Source organism: Oncorhynchus kisutch, linkage group LG8 (assembly GCF_002021735.2).
Source record: "Oncorhynchus kisutch isolate 150728-3 linkage group LG8, Okis_V2, whole genome shotgun sequence".
Lineage (NCBI taxonomy): Eukaryota > Metazoa > Chordata > Actinopteri > Salmoniformes > Salmonidae > Oncorhynchus > Oncorhynchus kisutch.
The window spans coordinates 53654817-53673870 of NC_034181.2; the positions used below are offsets into that span (position 1 = coordinate 53654817).

At 41.9% G+C, this 19054-nt stretch overlaps 1 pseudogene; it reads right to left on the minus strand.

Moving 5' to 3' along the window:
* Positions 1–16197, minus strand: part of LOC109895301 (protein arginine N-methyltransferase 3-like) — a 114249-nt pseudogene extending 98052 nt beyond the window's left edge.
* Positions 16198–19054: the final 2857 nt, after the last annotated feature.

Genomic DNA, 19054 nt, shown 5'->3' on the forward strand with positions numbered 1-19054 from the left:
TGCTGGTGCGGTTGGCCCTGGGTTCCTCCTAATGCAAGACAATGCTAGACCTCATGTGGCTGGAGTGTGTCAGCAGTTCCTGCAAGAGGAAGGCATTGATGCTATGGACTGGCCCGCCCATTCCCCAGACCTGAATCCAATTGAGCACATCTGGGACATCATGTCTCGCTCCATCCCCCAACGCCACGTTGCACCACAGACTGTCCAGGAGTTGGCGGATGCTTTAGTCCAGGTCTGGGAGGAGATCCCTCAGGAGACCATCCGCCACCTCATCAGGAGCATGCCCAGGAGTTGTAGGGAGGTCATACAGGCACGTAGAGGCCACAGACACTACTGAGCCTCATTTTGACTTGTTTTAAGGACATTACATCAAAGTTGGATCAGCCTGTAGTGTGGTTTTCCACTTTAATTTTGAGTGTCACTCCTAATCCAAACCTCCATGGGTTGATCAATTTGATTTCCATTGATAATTTTTGTGTGATTTTGTTGTCAGCACATTCAACTATGTAAAGAAAAAAGTATTTAATAAGAATATTTCATTCATTCAGATCTAGGATGTGTTATTTTAGTTTTCCCTTTATTTTTTTGAGCAGTATATATAAAGAAAACAAAGAATACTCAGGTTAAGGCATGACAGTTTTTAAATTGTATAAACTGCCTTAATTTTGCTGGACCCCAGGAAGAGTAGCTAAATGGGGATCCATAATAAATACAAACAGATGGGTCCGACCACCTTTAGTCAAATAATAAATGTCTTATAAATTAGAGTTATTTTAGATGATGACACCTAGCTATATAGTTAGCTAGCCAACTATAGCTACTGCCAACTATAGCTATTGTCATTTTGCTATGTTTTTGGGGAAGAACATTGTTTGTATCCATGAGTTAGCTAGCTTTTTTTTATGACCAGCACTGTAGGTGCGCGAGACAATTTACATAGCATTCGTATCGATGAATCGTTGTGACATATGAAATAGTAATAGTGTAATCAATGTGTAATACCTACGTATTAAAAATGTATGAACACGTTCAATTATTATTTGACTTGCAGTCATATTCAGGTCCTGATTGGTCAACCAGCTTATTTGACACGTCAAATAGTGTTTCGTTTTTTTTGACACGCAAAGACCCAAACGGCGTTCCCATAGAAATCCTGGTTGAGAATGAAACTACTGAACAAATGAACAACGAAACAGCACAGCAAGTAAGTGAAAGAAATATGTTTTGATTACGTTTTACTGGTAATGGGGACATACGTAAATGGCAACAAAATAATTTTTGGGTCAGTGTGGTGTGTGTGTGACAAGGTAAAAATATGTCGTTATGCCCCTGAACAAGGCAGTTAACCCACTGTTCCCCAGTAGGCCGTCATTGTAAATAAGAATTTGTTCTTAACTGACTTGCCTAGTTAAATAAAGGTTAAAAAAACAAACAAATAAAACCTTGGTGTCAACTGTGCTTCTACTGATAAAAATGGTGCCCAACTTGAAAGAGTCTAAATATACACATTGTGAGATATTTGTCAAAATAGACGGGCATGCCTCTCCATAGGAAAAGAATGGTGGGAGTTCTAAGGGCAAAAAGTATTTTGGGGCTAGCAGTTGATGACAACCGAGCTCGCCGCCCAGACTTACATAATTAGAAAAGAGGAGATTCTCGTGATTAAAATGGATATTTCACGAAATAGACCGCCATGCATCTCCATAGGAAAACAATGGAGGGAGTTCAGCATTCCAAGGGCAATACATTGCGAGATAGACAAGACATGCTTATATTTCCCATACAGGAAACAATGGGAGGCCCTCAAAGTTGCATTAATAATGTTTTGTTGTTTACATTTTAACTATAAACAACGTGAGCAGGTCTCATTACCAACAATAGCGAAGCAGGCATTGTGACGTGGAACAAAAGCTGGGAATAGAACGTTCGGAAGGCGAGTTGGTGCTTAATAGAACTAATAGGAGCTGGCAGGATGAAAAATGCCCTAAAATAAGGCCTGCACCTGGGAAATAGGGTCATATTATGAAACTGGGCTCTACGGTGCATGCAATGAACATTTTTTTTATCAGAAAAAAGCATTGTTAAAAATGTCATGTGTCCAGCCTACCACCAATAGCTCTGACAAATTGAAAACCCTAGTGATTGGCGACTCCATTACACGTAGTATTAGACTTAAAAGGATCATCCAGCGACCATACACTGTTTACCAGGGGGCAGGACCACTGCCCCTCCCAAAATATATAATTTGGAGATAATTGGCCCTCTTTCTGGGACTCACCCACAAACAGGACCAAGCCTGGCCTGCTGAGGAGTGACAGACTCCATCCTAGCTGGAGGGGTGCCCTTATCCTATATACGTATAAACACAGACAGGGCTCTAAATCCTCTAGCTGCACAATGAGATAGCCAGTCTGCCAGCTTAGTGGAGTCTGCCACTAGCACAGTCACTGTAGTCAGCTCAGCTATCCCCATTGAGACTGTGTCTGTGCCTCGATCTAGGTTGGGCAAAACTAAACATGGCGGTGTTCGACTTAGCAATCTAACTGGAATAAAGTCCTACTCCATTCCTGTCATTATTGAAAGAGATTGTGATATCTCACATCCCAAAATAAAATAGGGTTACTTAATGTTAGATCCCTCACTTCCAAGGCAGTTAGTCAATGAACTAATCACTGATCATAATCTTGACGTGATTGGCCTGACTGAAACATAGCTTAATAAGCCTGATGAATTTACTGTGTTAAATGAGGCCGCTCTTCCTGGTTACACTAGTTACCATATCCAAGGCGGAGGTGTTGCTAACATTTATGACAGCAAATTTCAATTTACAAAAAAAGACTGCGTTTTCGTCTTTTGAGCTTCTAGTCATGAAATCTATGCAGACTACTCAATCACTTTTTATAGCTACTGTTTACAGGCCTCCTGGGCCATATACAGCGTTCCTCACTGAGTTCCCTGAATTCCCATCAGACCTTGTAGTCATGGCAGGCAATATTCACATTTTTGGTGACTTTAATATTCACATGGAAAAGTCCACAGACCCACACCAAAAGGCTTTCGGAGCCATCATCAACTCAGTGGGTTTTGTCCAACATGTCTCAGGACCTACTCACTGCTACAGTCATACTCTGGACCTAGTTTTTTCCCTGTGGAATAAATATTGTGGATCTTAATGTTTTTCCTCATAATCCTAGATTATCGGACCACCATTTTATTATGTTTGCAATCGCAACAAATAATCTACTTAGACCCCAACCATGGGTCATCAAAAGCCGTGCTATAAATTCTTGGACAACCCAAAGATTCCTAGATGTCGTTGCTGTCTGCCTGGTCGGTTCCCCTCTCTCCACAAGGATTCTCTGCCTCTAACCCTATTACGGGGGCTGAATCAATGGCTTACTGGTGGCTCTTCCATGCTGTCCCTAGGTGGGGTGCGTCACTTGAGTGGGTTGAGTCAATTACGTGATCTTCCTGTCCGGGTTGGCCGTGGGGTTTCATGGGTTCATGCCGTGGGGGAGATCTTCGTGGGCTATACTCAGGGTAGTAAGTTGGTGGTTTGAAGATATCCCCCTAGTGGTGTAGGTGCTGTGCTTTGGCAAAGTGGGTGGGGTTCTATCCTGCCTGGTTGGCCCTGTCCGGGGGTATCGTCGGACAGGGCCACAGTGTCTCCAGACCGCTCCTGTCTCAGCCTCCTGTATTTATGCTGCAATAGTTTGTATCGGGGGGCTAGGATCAGTCTGCTATATCTGGAGTATTTCTCCTGTCTTATCCGGTGTCCTGTGTGAATTTAAGTATTGCTCCCTCTAATTCTCTCTCTTACTCTTCCCTCCCAGAGGACCTGAGCCCTTGCCTCAGGACTAGCTGGCCTGATGACTCCTTGCTGTGCCCAGTCCACCTGGCCGTGCTGCTGCTCCAGTTTCAACTGTTCTTCTGCGGCTATGGAACCCTGACCTGTTCACCGGACGTGCTACATTGTCCCAGACCTGCTGTTTTTCGACTCGCTCTCTCTAGAGTACCTGCTGCCTCTAACTCTGAATGCTCGGCTATGAAAGAAGTCAATTGACATTTACTCCTTTTGCACCCTCTACAACCACAGATTATTATTTGACCCTGCTGATCATCTATGAACGTTTTAACATCTTGACAATATACTGTTATAATCTCCACCCGGGACAGCCAGAAAAGGACCCCTCAGATCCTGGTTCCTCTCTAGGTTTCGTCCTAGGTCCCTGCCTTTCTAGGGAGTTTTCCCTATCCACCATGCTTCCTAATCTGCATTGCTTTCTGTTTGGGATTTTAGGCTGGGTTTCTGTATAGCACTTTGTGACATCAGCTGATGTAAAAAGGGCTTTATAAATACATTTGATTGATTGATTGCTCTGGCCAATTGGACAGCTTAAATCTAGGAGCCTGTAGCTTTCAATACCCCACACAGGAAAAGCTGATACTAGCGAACGTGAGATTTCATAACTTTTAAAACCATGACCAGAGTGAGACTGTCAAAGAATAGAGCTGCTGTTTTTATGAGTGTGTTCATGTTCAAGATTTTATTCAGCACTGTTTTACTCAACACTTTCACAAAACACACTTCTCCCTACTTCCACTCACGCTACAACTAGCACTGCAGCAATGAATGAGCAGCAAGTGTATCGATAAGCCTGCCTTTTTATTTTAAGCAGCTCGTCGTGCCTTTTTGACATGAACATACTATTTATTAGAACATACTGTTTAGTAGCAATGCATGCAGGAAGCAACGAATATCAACATACTAGGCGAACGCATACTGAGAAGCCATTATCTGATACATAATTGTTTTTTTCAGCTATTGTCAAACACGTGGGTCTAAAATTGCGGGTCTAAAATTATGATTCTATTCTTCAATATCATGGAGAGAATTCGTACTAGAAAATCTGAAATGAGTATGACATCCTGGCAAATAAAGCATACAAAATGTTCTACATTTCACCAAAGTGTCAGAGGACACACTGTCTAGCTAGCTAGAGCACAATGGTACAAGGAAATCCCAGTAGTTCAAATCCTCCCCTAACGCGGACGACGCTTTGCCAATTGTGAGCCGCCTCATAGGTCTCACGGTCACGGCCGGTGACACAGCCTGGGATTGAACACGGGTCTGTAGGGTGAGGGTGCGTGTGTATGATAGTGATATAGAATATATGTCATAGATTCCTTTTTCATTATCACAATCTTGTGAAACCCGAACCCTCCAAGACCCCCCCCACAGTTCCCCAATAGCTGTCCCTCAACCATTCGAGACCCCTCCCACAGCCCCCAAAGGGGAAAAGGAAAAGACAGAAGATAACAGCAAACAATGCAAAAAATAATGCACAATAATAATTTAAAACAAAGGACATCAAGGACAACTGAAATCATAACAGCAATGCCAACTGTATGTTTGTGTGCATGTCTGGCACTATTACATGTATGTGTGTGTTCTTGTATGTGTTTATTTGAATGAAAGTGTGTGTATATGCATGTGTACAAACACCTGTACGGCATCAGCCTCAGGCAAACCGGCATTAGATGTAAAAACACTGACACTTAGTGTCATTCAAATGTACTTTTATTATGACTTTTTTCCCCCTTTATCTTTTGACCATCATTCTCTCTCTCTCACACACAGCAAATCCAGTATACTGGTAATCTTTCCTATTTTTATTCCTCTGCCAGTTTTGATCCTTTATATTGGGCAGACAGACCAGTTCCTTACCTCCTCCCGCTGCCTCCTCCATTTTGGGGGTAATGCCATACAATTCTGATAACTCCATGAAGGACATAAATGATATTGTAATGGTAGAGTTAAGAACAAAATACCCTTTTCAAACATCTTTCCCATAAATACAGGTATTTTATCAACCAGCACATTTGAGTTCAGCCATAATATTTGTAATATCTTTTCAGGGGGATGAAATTGAAATTGTAGCCAGCTCTACAATACTTGTTTGAAAAAGACATACTTTGAAAAAAGTATCATTTGTCAATTAATCAAAAATGAGACATGGCAATCTGCACGAAGGCAAAAAGGCCATTTTTAAACACAGGATGAGCTTTTTATTAATCTACTTGAGAACCATTTAGGGTTCAAATAAAACTTTTGAATGAGTGAAGCTTTTAGAGAGAGGTTTAGTACTTTTATATCAAATAATCTCAACCCATTCAATTCATATGGTTAGGTGTGTGCGTACTGGTAGCGAAGTCGAGTGAAGGAGAGCAGAAAGTTGAACAGGTGCACACTTTAATGAGGCAGGAGAAACCTCCAACCCATTGGCAAAAGTGCAAAAGTGCAAAACAGTCACAATAATAAATGTTTAACAATTAACATCTTCGTGTACAACACGGTATAAGCAAACCAGTCTGGCGAGTCAACAATTAACACCTAACACAAACAATTTCACACAAAGACATGAGGGGGAACAGAGGAATAAATACATGGAGTGTGATTGGGGAAGTTTGCAGGGAACAAACGCCGCATGAACAAGGAGAGGAGCCGACTTCGGCGGAAGACGTGACACATATTCATTATATAGATAGGCTCGTTTTATTTTGTCTGGTTTAGCGTCCCAGATAAAGAGAAAATATTTTTTGCTCATATGATTTGAAAAACGAATCATCAGCAATAAGCAGCGCCGTAAGTGAGTAAACTGAGATGTGACTAAGGAGTTAATCAGGGGAATTTTTCCATAAATAGACAGGTACGTACCTCTCCATGGTTGCAGGATCTTGTCTATTTTTACAAGTTTTCTATTGAAATTCAATGTGGAGAGCTTATTGATATATTTTGTGATATGAATAACCGAGTATGTCTACTTCACCATCCATTTTATAGGTAAGCTGCAAGGTAATGTAAAAGTTGTATTTTTTAAGGATCCAATACGTAATAGTGTACACTTATCATAATTAGGTTTTAGTCCAGAGAGTACAGAAAAGTTAACTTTAATCTTTAATGAGACATTGCAGGGATCTAGCTTGCGGACTTAACATAAAACTTGAGTCATCGGCATACATGGACACCTTTGTTTTAAAGCCTTGGATTTCTAATCCTCTAATGTTGTCATTGGATCTGATTTTAATAGCTAGCATTTCGATGGCCATAACGAATAGATATGGTGACAGAGGACACCTTTGCTCCTCTTGACAATTCAAAACTCTGAGAAGTAGCCGTTATTTACTATTTTACACCTGTGGTTGCTATACATAATTTTTTACCCATTTTAAAAGAGAATTACAGAAACTGAAAATATCCAGGCATCCATTCTTACTTTATCAAATGCCTATAAATACCATTCCTGGCCTCTTATACATTTCATGATGTTCTATTATTTCTAGTAGTTGTCGTATATCATCTCCAATGTATCGTCCATGCAAAAAACCTGTCTGATCAGGATGAACAATACCTGGTAAAACCCTTTTAATTTTGAGTGCTATGCATTTTGCATCACAACATTGAAGTGTATTTTTTATTGTTTGTTTCAATATCCATGTTTTGATTGATTAATCTTCTGCTACTCAAATAGAAATAAAACATTTTTCTAAACAACTTCAATATGTTACTTGGATTTACTGCACCAGGTCCTGAAAGTGTTCTTCCAATTTAGATGATTTAGGTAGTATCATATGTTAGTCATCCCAACCCTGGCAGTCATTCTGAATGCAGGTCGTGGGTGAATAAAAATTATAAATGTTGCAGATCCGCACTTTGGCTGGATTTCAATAGGAATTACATGACTTTGCAAGTCAGAATTATGTGTCTTGCAGGCCTGATGTGGTCTGTAAACCATGAGTTTAGGTTAAAACTAGACCCTCAAAACAAGGCGTTATGAACTATGTTCAATAATTACATTTTAACAATAACATATCACATAGGATTTTACTTTGAGGAGGTCACAGTACTGAAAATGAATGAATGCAACAACCATGTCTCTGTAACTAGCAAACAGTCAAGGATGGTACTGGTAACTAAAATTAACTCGAAAGGCATCTTGGGAAATATGCAAATAAGGCTCAACAACTTTCTTGCATAAAATAGTGTGTGGTTCTTCAAAGAAGCATCCCATTTAAGGTTATTCAAAAGAACCTAGAATGGTTACCCAATGGCATCACTCTTAAGAACCTTATTTGGTTCCAACCTGAACCTTTATTTTTAATAGTGTACTATAAAACTGTATTTTCGCATACCCATAATGCCTACTATTTAGAACATGAGTACAGGTATTCAGTCACGGCCGTTGACTGGCTTCTGTTCCCTGTGATACGGGGGTTAAAGTTATATGCAGTAGAAGTATGGACACTAACACACCGTCCCTATAAAGCCTTACCTGAGCTCATAGACACTTGTTCGACAATGGTGTGTGTGTTTGTATATCACATAATCAGTCTTGCCAACCCTGCCCAACTTTTAAGAGTACCAGACTCGTGCAGCAAATAGGAGATTCAACTCGCACGCGTAGCACGTGCCGAATTGGGGTTTTCTTCCACTTGCACGCATGCAAACTGGTGAGTTTGAGTTTGATCGCAATTATAGAATTGTACCAAATCAAGTCTATAAAAGGTTTGAAATGGATAAAATCTCAAATCTAGTGCAAAGGTATTTTAGAAGCATTGCCTCTATAGCTAATACCAGACACTCATTCATCCTCCATCGCGCAATATTCAAACCTCCGACTCCATTTATGCCAAGATGTTTATATTTAGTTTTGATTATACTTTTGTAATGCCTTTTGTGACGTGGATCATAATTACAGTCAGTCTCAGGTTGCGTTATCCTCGTAATGTTACGTGGAAAATACAACTAATGGGACAAAGAATTAAATGTATATCACACTCTCACAAATGCGACCATTATGTATTAATCTCCATGTCCGTTGACACAAACTCCATACATGTCTGTGTGTTGCAGCTCAAGAATCGGGATGTTGGTTTTACTCAGTGTACCTATTCATTTCTGCGTACTTTAAACTCGGATCTCGTTCATGGACAGAATTTCGTAGTTGGAACGCAAAACGCGTGCATGTCGGCAGGTCTGCATAATATTCATGTCCAGTTAGCATGAAATAGAGGGGCATTTGAAACGGGGCGGTAGAGTACAACCAAAAACACATTACATTTCCCAGGATTCCCTGGGATAACAATGGCAGCTCACCTGACAATGTCCATGGCCTGGAGAATGATTTCTGATTGGTCAATCAATCAATGGACCCAATGACCATCTTGGCTCCCACTCTGGCGGCGAACATAGACAGGATGCCCGTCCCACAGCCCACATCTAGCACCACCTGCAGAATAGGAGGTAGAAGTGCACCTTTCATCCACAAAAGGAAACTTTCCCTTATATACACTTAGGTTGGAGTCATTAAAACTTCTTGCTAACAAACTATAGCTTTGGCAACTTGGTTAGAACATCTACCTGGTGCATGACAAGTCATTTTTCCAACAATTGTTTATGGACAGATTATTTCACTTATAATTGACTGTATCACAATTCCAGTGGTTCAGAAGTTTGCATACACTTAGTTGACTGTCCCTTTAAACAGCTTGGAAAATTCCCGAAAATTATGTCATGCTTTAGAAGCTTCTGATAGGCTAATTGACATCATTTGAGTAAATTGGATGTGCACCTGTGGATGTATCTCAAGGCCTACCTTCAAACTCGGTGCCTCTTTGCTTGATATCATGGGAAAATGAAAAGAAATCAGCCAAACTGTAGACCTCCACAATTCTGGTTCATCCTTGGGAGCAATTTCCAAATGCCCAAAGGTGCCACGTTCATCTGTACAAAAAAATAGTACGCAAGTATAAACACAATGGGACCACGCAGCCATCATTCTGCTCAGGACGGAGACGTGTTCTGTCTCCTAGAGATGAACGTACTTTGGTGTGAAAAGTGCAAATCAATCCCAGAACAGCAGCAAAGGACCTTGTGAAGATGCTGGAGGAAACAGGTACAAAAGTATCGATATCCACAGTAAAACGAGTCCTACATCGACATAACCTGAAAGGCCGCTCAGCAAGTAAGAAGCCACTGCTCCAAAACCGCCATAAAAAGCCAGACTTTTTAGAGGTTTGCAACTGCACATGGGGACAAAAATTGTACTTTAAGAAATGTCCTCTGGTCTGATGAAAAAAAAAATAGAACTGTTTGGCCATAATGACCATCGTTATGTTTGGAGGAAAAATGGGGATGCTTGCAAGCCGAAGAACACCATCCCAACCGTGAAGCACGGGGGTGGCAGCATCATGTTGTGGGGGTGCATTGCTGCAGGAGGGACTAGTGCACTTCAAAATATATAGCACCATGAGGTAGGAAAATTAGGTGTATATATTGAAACAACATCGCAAGACATCAGTCATTAAGTTAAATCTTGGTAGCAAATTGGTCTTCCAAATGAACAATGACCCCAAGCATACTTCCGAAGTTGTGGCAAAATGGCTTAAGGACAACAAAGTCAAAGTATTGGAGTGGCCATCACAAAGCCCTGACCTCAATCATATATAACATTTGTGGGCAGAACTGAAAAAGCGTGTGCGAGCAAGGAGGTCTACAAACCTGACTCGGTTACACCAGCTGTCAGGAGGAATGTGTCAAAATTCACCCAACTTATTGCAGGAAGCTTGTGGAAGGCTACCCAAAACGTTTGACCCAAGTTAAACAATTTAAAGGCAATGCTACCAAATACTAATTGAGTGTATGTAAACTTCTGACCCACTGGGAATGTGATGAAAGAAATAACAGCTGAAATAATCACTCTACTATTATTCTGACATTACATAAAGCGGTGATCCTAACTGACTTAAAACAGGGAATTTTTACTCTGATTAAATTATAGGAATTGTGAAAAACTGGAGTTTAAATGTATTTGGCTAAGGTATATGTAAACTTCCAACTTCAACTGTAACTAGAAAAAGATTGGCTGATTAGCGTGTTCAGAAGGGTAGATAGAAATGCATCTAATAGGGGTGTTGACCAGGAGTGGCCAATAATTTAGTCCCGAGGGCCACACAGATCTTTTTAGGACCAATTTGTTCATCAATAGAAAAAAGGGCAGGTATTTGAAAATCGTATACTGTTGGTCCATTATAATTTCGATATACTTTCTATGAAGTTAAGAGACGTTCAAGAGTGGCCTGCAGTTTCCAGTGCAATCAAAAACACATTTTATTTATATATATATATATATATATATATATATCCACACAAGGAAGTTGGAATAATACTGTGAAAATTAAGATAATGCTCTTTTAGTCTAAGCCTTTTGAAAAGACCACCTGATATTTCTGCCTGTTTTGGTGGGATGGAGTTTTGGCCTACCTGGTGACATCTGAGAAGGAGCTACGAAAAAAGGCTGGAGCTACACACAAAACAGCAAAACCATATCCCTCGTAATACAATCCATTTTCAACTTCCCACAAATATTTCTCTGTCTGATATACTCCTATCCTCTGGTCTGGCTGGTCTAATGACATGGGTTCAAATCCAGCCTACAGTCCTTTGACACAATCTCTCTATCTTTTCCCACTAACATATTTTTAAGAGATGCTTCTTTCTGGTTCGCTGAATGACCATACTGGGGGCGAGGTGCAGGAGAGGAGCCAGAGTGTTTATCACGATGACAGGGGTTGCAGCAGGTCGACATAACCCTCATCCACCGCCACGCCGATGACAGGGATAACAATACCCAGTCCAAACCCTGCTTTTCTTCTTCCTGCAACCGTCCCGTTTCTGACCCATTCTCTCCAATCCCTAACCCCTTTGACTGGAAAATTGCTCCAGCACTCTTCACCATCGTCTTAAACCGTTTCCCCTCCTCTCCCCCCGGCTATCCTCTACCCCCTCCCTCGGGGCCTACCCGGTGGCAGCACATAAGGGATGGCCTTGGAGATGGAAGCTGCCTGCTTCAATGACAGTGCAGGGTTGGGGGAGGAAGAGGGGCAATAAGGGGGTTGGTGTGCTCCCGTTATCAGTACTCCACAGTCCACAGCTGAGAGGCGCTACAGCGCGTAACGAAGTCACAGTGTTTTAAATCAAGCGCCGTCACTGCTATAGCAATTGTGAATTTATATTTTAAAACCCGCACTGCCGAGATCTTTGCTCACCTTGTCCTTGAACACTTCGGGTTTGAGGTACATGAAGTCCTTGTAGCTTTCTGTGCGCACTTTATCCCGAAAGGAAGGAACAAAGGACATTCAGGTCATCCATTACCACGGACATAGAAAACATAATCATAGAGCATGTCTTCAGAAACAACATAACACACTGAAACAAATTATCCAATCACCCGAGACCAAGGTGTGTGTCACAGCCGGGCGTACGGTTGTATGTCTATGTGATGGAGAGTTCCCATGAAAACTAGAGGGGAGATGACCACAGGATTCTGGAGTGCCATGTTCGTGTTTGTATGTGTATCTCGTTGAATCAGAGCTGACTGGGGATTTGACTCCACGAAAAACGAGTTCAATGCTTGCTAGGCGTAGAAATCTAAAGAAGAGTAGACTTATTCAAACATAGAAATAGAAAGGACTGGCTTCCTTTCAACCATTCCACATGGAATCTAGTTGGTCAGGACTGGCTAATTAACCTGCCAATCAAATCCTTACGCTTTTCAGAGGGAGGCCCTTTACATACCCATGAAACACACATTTATCTAAAACTCACAACTTATCCTCACTGACTTCGGATGATGCCTTCGCATTTTTGGTGAGGTGACAGAAACTGAACAAAGTGATCAAATCTTTTGCCAAATTACAGTTAAATCCCATAGGAGCAGTTTCCCGGAAACAGAGATTCTCCATTGAGCTTGCTTTTAGTCCAGGACTAGGTTTAAGAGCGTCAAGGAAACCCCCTCATGGTGTTGAAATAAATTAATTGTATCTGTTCCAAAGACTGATCTGACATGACAGCTGACCTCATATTCATTAAACTAGGCTGACATGAGGCGCGAAGGATCCTTGGAGCAAGGATGATTGAAAACCAGAGCTTCTAGAAATAGAGAACTGATTCTTCCAGATTCATCTTCAATAACTTGACCAGAGATGCAGATTAAACTTTGATGGGGCAGGGGAGGAAGTGGGAGGGTTAAATGGTGAGACTACATTTCTCTTTCGCCCTGTCTTACGCACGCACACACACACACACACAGTGTGATCCACTTTATGGCAGCCCGTAAAAGAGTTGACGATCTTCTACCGCAAACCTGTCACGTGGTTCCTCTTTCCTCCGAGGAAGGGTTTTTGATGAAGTTTAGTCTGACGTATATATAGTGCTAAGCACCAATCAGAGAGAGGGAACGAATCATGTTGAAGCACTGCGGTAAGTGAGAGAGGAAGATAGGGTTGACCACATTCCTACCCACACACAACTTGTAATGCTTAAGAAGTGTGAAATATAATCACCACATCTCAAAGCTCCACCATGTTATAGTAATGCAGATGTTTCGCATGAGAGCTCACTCCTTATTGCTGATTTGTCACTTTGAGAAAAGTGTCATGTTATCAACATCGTAGTTTGCATAGAGACGATCATTTTAATTTAATGCTACATCGAGCCTTTCACACAAACCGCACTGCTAAACCTGCGTCCCTCCGCTCTCTGCAGTGGCTACTGAGTTAAGAAGAAACATCAGTTTAATAGAGGGCATGAGTGTATGCATACGTGCAGGCAGGCCATTGTGGCAGCGGACCTTAAGCATCTCTTCAAGGATGCTGTAGTGGCCATATGAGCTGAAGTAGGCCTCGTCCTCCCGGAGCTCAGCCACGGCACCCAAGGCCCCGGGGGCCCCGACCCAAATCTGCAATCAATAATAGACCCTGGGCCAGCAACCTGAAACAAATACCATTGTATTTTACAACAGAGTAGGATGAGGTTGCCCCTAGACCCTGATCTAAGGTCAGTTTAGCATTCCCCCCCATGGTTTAAGGTTCAGATTGGCTGATCCTAGATCAATGCGTACAGGCAACTTCTATCCGGAACGTATTGGAACAGATTTACAGCAGCAGTCACACACTTACAGCACAACCTTCCGACAGGACATAGCAGTAAATGGAAAAAGCGCATCTATATCCCCCCCCCTCCTCTCTACCCCCCACGCTATGCAGTATTGGAATTCCCCCCCCCCCCCCTTCTCCTTTTCCTCCAAGTCAAAGGAAAGGCCTCGCCAAAACTGAGTTCACTGAGTCCCCCTGCTGGCCGCAGGTGGGAGGTGCACGTGTGAGAATGAGAAACACCAGTGCAATCAAATGCAGGGATCCAGAGTTTGAGCATTTGGTCGCAATATGCGACCCTTTAACTTGACTGTGCAAGTAAAAAATGTATTGGTCGCATCAGTGCCAGCTGCAAATTCTAGGTGGTTACTTCACTCAAACCTTTGTATTTTTGTGGCAGCTAAAATAATGATTTGGTCAAAAAGTAAAGTCCATTACTCTGGCCTGATTCCTTAATGAAAGTGTCTGCGCTGCCCCTGTACCAGTTTCACTGGTAGCTGCTGTGAAGAGAAACACACTCACTCCCTCTCCCACCAAGCACCCCAGGAGAGGAAGAGAAAATGTGTTCGATTGCGCAATTGAGGACACTGGAGTAACATACTATACTTTATGTCAGAGGTAAATACTATTTTATTTAAGGAACTATTAAAAGCTTAAATAAAATAATGCGTTTTCAATGGTGAGCGAGTGTTGTGCCTTACCCTTTTCAATGATGATCACATTTTTGGGTTGCACCTCAACTCACATTGGTTGAGCACCTTCCACACCTTCCCCTTTCAATTGCTACCACGGTGGTGCATATGCTTCTCATATTTCTTCTGATAGAAACATTTAAATGTGACCCTATCCATATTGGCCAATTCCCTCGAGTATAAAGGGTAAATGTAGTATGTGTATTTTTGTAATAATATCAGAAATGGTAGTAGTGGTGATGCTTATAACAGTAGTAGTCGCAGTAATTAACAGTAGTGTGGGCAGCACTGACTTGAGTTTGTGTAGGTCATCCATGGCTCCCTCTGTGCCCTGGGCCCTCTTCTCTGCAGCCTGGGCCCTCTGCAGAAGAGCATCAGGGGAGTAGCTTATTTCTAGCAGGTAGTCTAAACACCTTCTGTTCTTTTGCAATGACAATTTCTATAAACTGTCCAACTTCAATCTCAGCTTCGAGACGACTACACTTCCTATTGACAAGAAGCATGGATGAGATCTGGGTCATTACTTTTTTTACCTGGACCTTGCTTTGGCCAAAGGTCTACACTGATTTTATTGAACTAGGCAAGTCGGTTCAGAACAAATTCTTATTTACAATGACTGCCTAGGAACAGTGGGTTAAGTGCCTTGTTCAGGGGCAGAACGACAGCTCGGGGAGTTGATCTAGCAACCTTTCGGTTACTGGCCCAAAGCTCTAACCACTAGGCTACCTGCCGCCCCATTAACCACTTCAACAAGCTCAACTCGATGCTCTTTTAGGCAGTGTTATAGTGTTTCTGGTACAGAATTTGACAACCTGAGAAAACATGAGGGACAAGACTTATTTCAACCAGCAACACTTTCAGAGAGACCTAACTACTTCAAACCAGATTAAATGTATCAGCGAGTTGCTTAGAACAGCAATGATACAGACCTGTCACAGAATAAGCAAGTAACTTGAAAGTTGTCATTGGCCTCCTCCATCCACTGCTCCTCATTATCACTGTCTGAGAGATCGGGCACAAAGTCCCCTGCTCCACCGTCGTGATCTGTCACAGTGTCGGCGGGGGATAGGTACTCTTTGGTGTCAAGTGTTAAAACATTGCATGAACTGGCTAACCAGATAGATGTAGCTAACGGGCATTGCCATTGTGTGCCTAACAAGTTCAACCACTTTTTTTTCAGTGCAGGTTTCGTTTACTTTGAGTTGCCTGAATAACGTGGTAATCCAAACAGCTGCTTGGCGTATGCTCAATAGAAGGTCAGCTAGCAAGCTGGCTAGCTAAGGTTAGTTAGTCAGCATACCGGTATAAGAAATGCGTTAGCTAACGAGCCACATAAGCAACATTACAATACTTCAAATGTACACACGAATTAACACGAATTATTTTAAGTGCAAAATATCCAAATTACAATATGACCGTTCTCTGTAGTGCACCATTCCGTATTTATATTATATTATCATAGTTTTTCACGCCCTATTTACTTAACTCACCTGTACCTGTGTATTCCCGCCATATGCGGTCTCCTTGGTTTCAGCTGTGTACACGCTGCTTCTGAGTCGAGTTCCAACGTGTACTTACAGACAATGGCAACTAGAGGTCACCAACTCAATCTTTAAGGGAATTGAAGAGGTACTTTTTCTTTTTTTTGCAGGATTTTTTTGGGGGGGGCATTTAACCTTTATTTAACTAGGCAAGTCAGTTAAGAACAAATTTGATTTTACAATGAGAGCCTACCAGCGAACAATGTATTCGCACACGCTTTTTCAGTTTTTCCCCACAAATTTTCCATAGAATTGAGGTCAGGGCTTTGTGATGGCCACACAAATACCTTGACTTTGTTGTCCTTAAGCCATTTTGCCACAACTTGGAAATATGCTTGGGGTCATTGTATATTTGGTAGACCCAATTGCGACCAAGCTTTCACTTCCTGACTGATATCTTGCTTCAATACATCCACATAATTTTCCTACCTCACGATGCCATCTATTTTGTGAAGTGCACCAGTCCCTCCTGCAGCAAGGCACCCCCACAACATGATGCTGCCACCCCCGTGCTTCATGGTTGGGAAGGTGTTCTTCAGCTTGCAAGCCTCCCCCTTTTTCCTCCAAACATAGCAATGGTCATTCTGGCCAAACATTTCTATTTTTGTTTCATCAGACCAGAGGACATTTCTCCAAAAAGTACAATCTTTGTACCTATGTGCAGTTGCAAACCGTAGTCTGGCTTTTTTATGGCAGTTTTGGAGCAGTGGCTTCTTCCTTGCTGAGCAGCCTTTGATTGAGGTTATGTCGATATAGGACTCGTTTTACTGTAGATATAGATACTTTTGTACCGGTTTCCTCCAGCGTCTTCACAAGGTCCTTTGCTGTTGATCTGGGATTGATTTGCACTTTTTGCACCAAAGTACATTCATCTCTAGGAGACCGAACGCGTCTCCTTCCTGAGCAGTATGACAACTGCGTGTTCCCATGGTGTTTATACTTGCGTACTATTGTTTGTACAGATGAACGTGGTACCCTTAGGCATTTGGAAATTGCTCCCAAGGATGAACCAGACTTGTGGAGGTCTACCATTTTTTTCCTGACATCTTGACCTGATCTATTTTGATTTTCTCAGGATGTCAAGCAAAGAGGTACTGAATTTGAAGGTAGGCCTTGAAATACATCCACAGGTACACCTCCAATTGACTCAAATTATGTAAATTAGCCTATCAGAAGCTTCTAAAGCCATGACATCATATTCTGGAATTTTCCAAGCTGTTTAAAGGCACAGTCAATTTAGTGTATGTAAACTTCTGACCCACTGGAATTGTGATATAGTGAATTATAAGTGAAATAATCTGTCTGTAAACAATTGATGGAAAATGGATCTGTGTCATGCACAAAGTAGATGTCCCAGCCGACTTGCCAAAACTATAGTTTGTTAATTAGACATTTGTGGAGTGGTTGAAAAACTAGTTTTAATGACTCCAACCTGGAAGTGTATGTAAACTTCCGACTTCAACTGTATGTTTTGTTCTCTTGTAGAAAGCAATCCATCCCCTATTGCCTACTACAAATGATCTATAACTGGGCTTTCAACCGGTTTTCAACCGGTTTTCCCCATTAAGCAGCGAGTCGGAGTCTGAGGCCGAGCCTTCTCTTGTCTCTACTCCTCCCGTTACGGGGTCTGAGACGCCTAAGCTTCCCACCATTAGCTCTGACAAATTGAAAACCCTAGTAATTGGTGACTCCATTACCTGCAGTATTAGACTTAAAACAAATTATCCAGCGATCATACACTGTTTACCAGAGGGCAGGGCTACCGACGTTAAGGCTAATCTGAAGATGGTGCTGGCTAAAGCTAAAACTGGCGAGTGTAGAGAGTATAGAGATATTGTTATCCACATCGGCACCAACGATGTTAGGATGAAACAGTCAGAGGTCATCAAGTGCAACATAGCTTCAGAGTGTAAATCAGCTAGAAAGATGTGTCGGCCTCACCTCCTGGTTACACTAGTGACCATATCCCCCATGCATCCCACAAAGGCGGAGGTGTTGCTAACATTTACGATAGCAAATGTAAATATACACACAAAAAATAGCGTTTTCGTCTTTTGAGCTTCTAGTCATGAAATCTATGCAGCCTACTCAATCACTTTTTATAGCTACTGATTACAGGCCTCCTGGGCCATATACAGCGTTCCTCATTGAGTTCCCAGAATTCCTATCGGACCTTGTAGTCATAGCAGATAATATTCTCATTTATGGTGACTTTAATATTCACATGGAAAAGTCCACAGACCCACTCCAAAAGGCTTTCGGAGCCATCATAGACTCAGTGGGTTTTGTCCAACATGTCTCTGGACCTACTCACTGTCACAGTCATACTCTGGACCTAGTTTTGTCCCATGGAATAAATGTTGTGGATCTTAATGTTTTTTCTCATAATCCTAGACTATCGGACCACCATTTTATTACGTTTGCAATTGCAACAAATAATCTGCTCAGACTCCAACCAAGGAGCATCAAAAGTCATGCTATAAATTCACAGACAACACAAAGATTCCTTGATGCCCTTCCAGATTCCCTCTGCCTACCCAAGGACGTCAGAGGACAAAAATCAGTTAACCACTTAACTGAGGAACTCAATTTAACCTTGCGCAATACCCTAGATGCAGTTGCACCCCTAAAAAATAAAAATATTTCTCATAAGAAACTAGCTCCCTGGTATACAGAAAAAACCCGAGCTCTGAAGCAAGCTTCCAGAAAATTGGAACGGAAATGGCGCCACACCAAACTGGAAGTCTTCCGACTAGCTTGGAAAGACAGTACCGTGCAGTATCGAAGAGCCCTTATTGCTGCTCGATCATCCTATTTTTCCAACTTAAT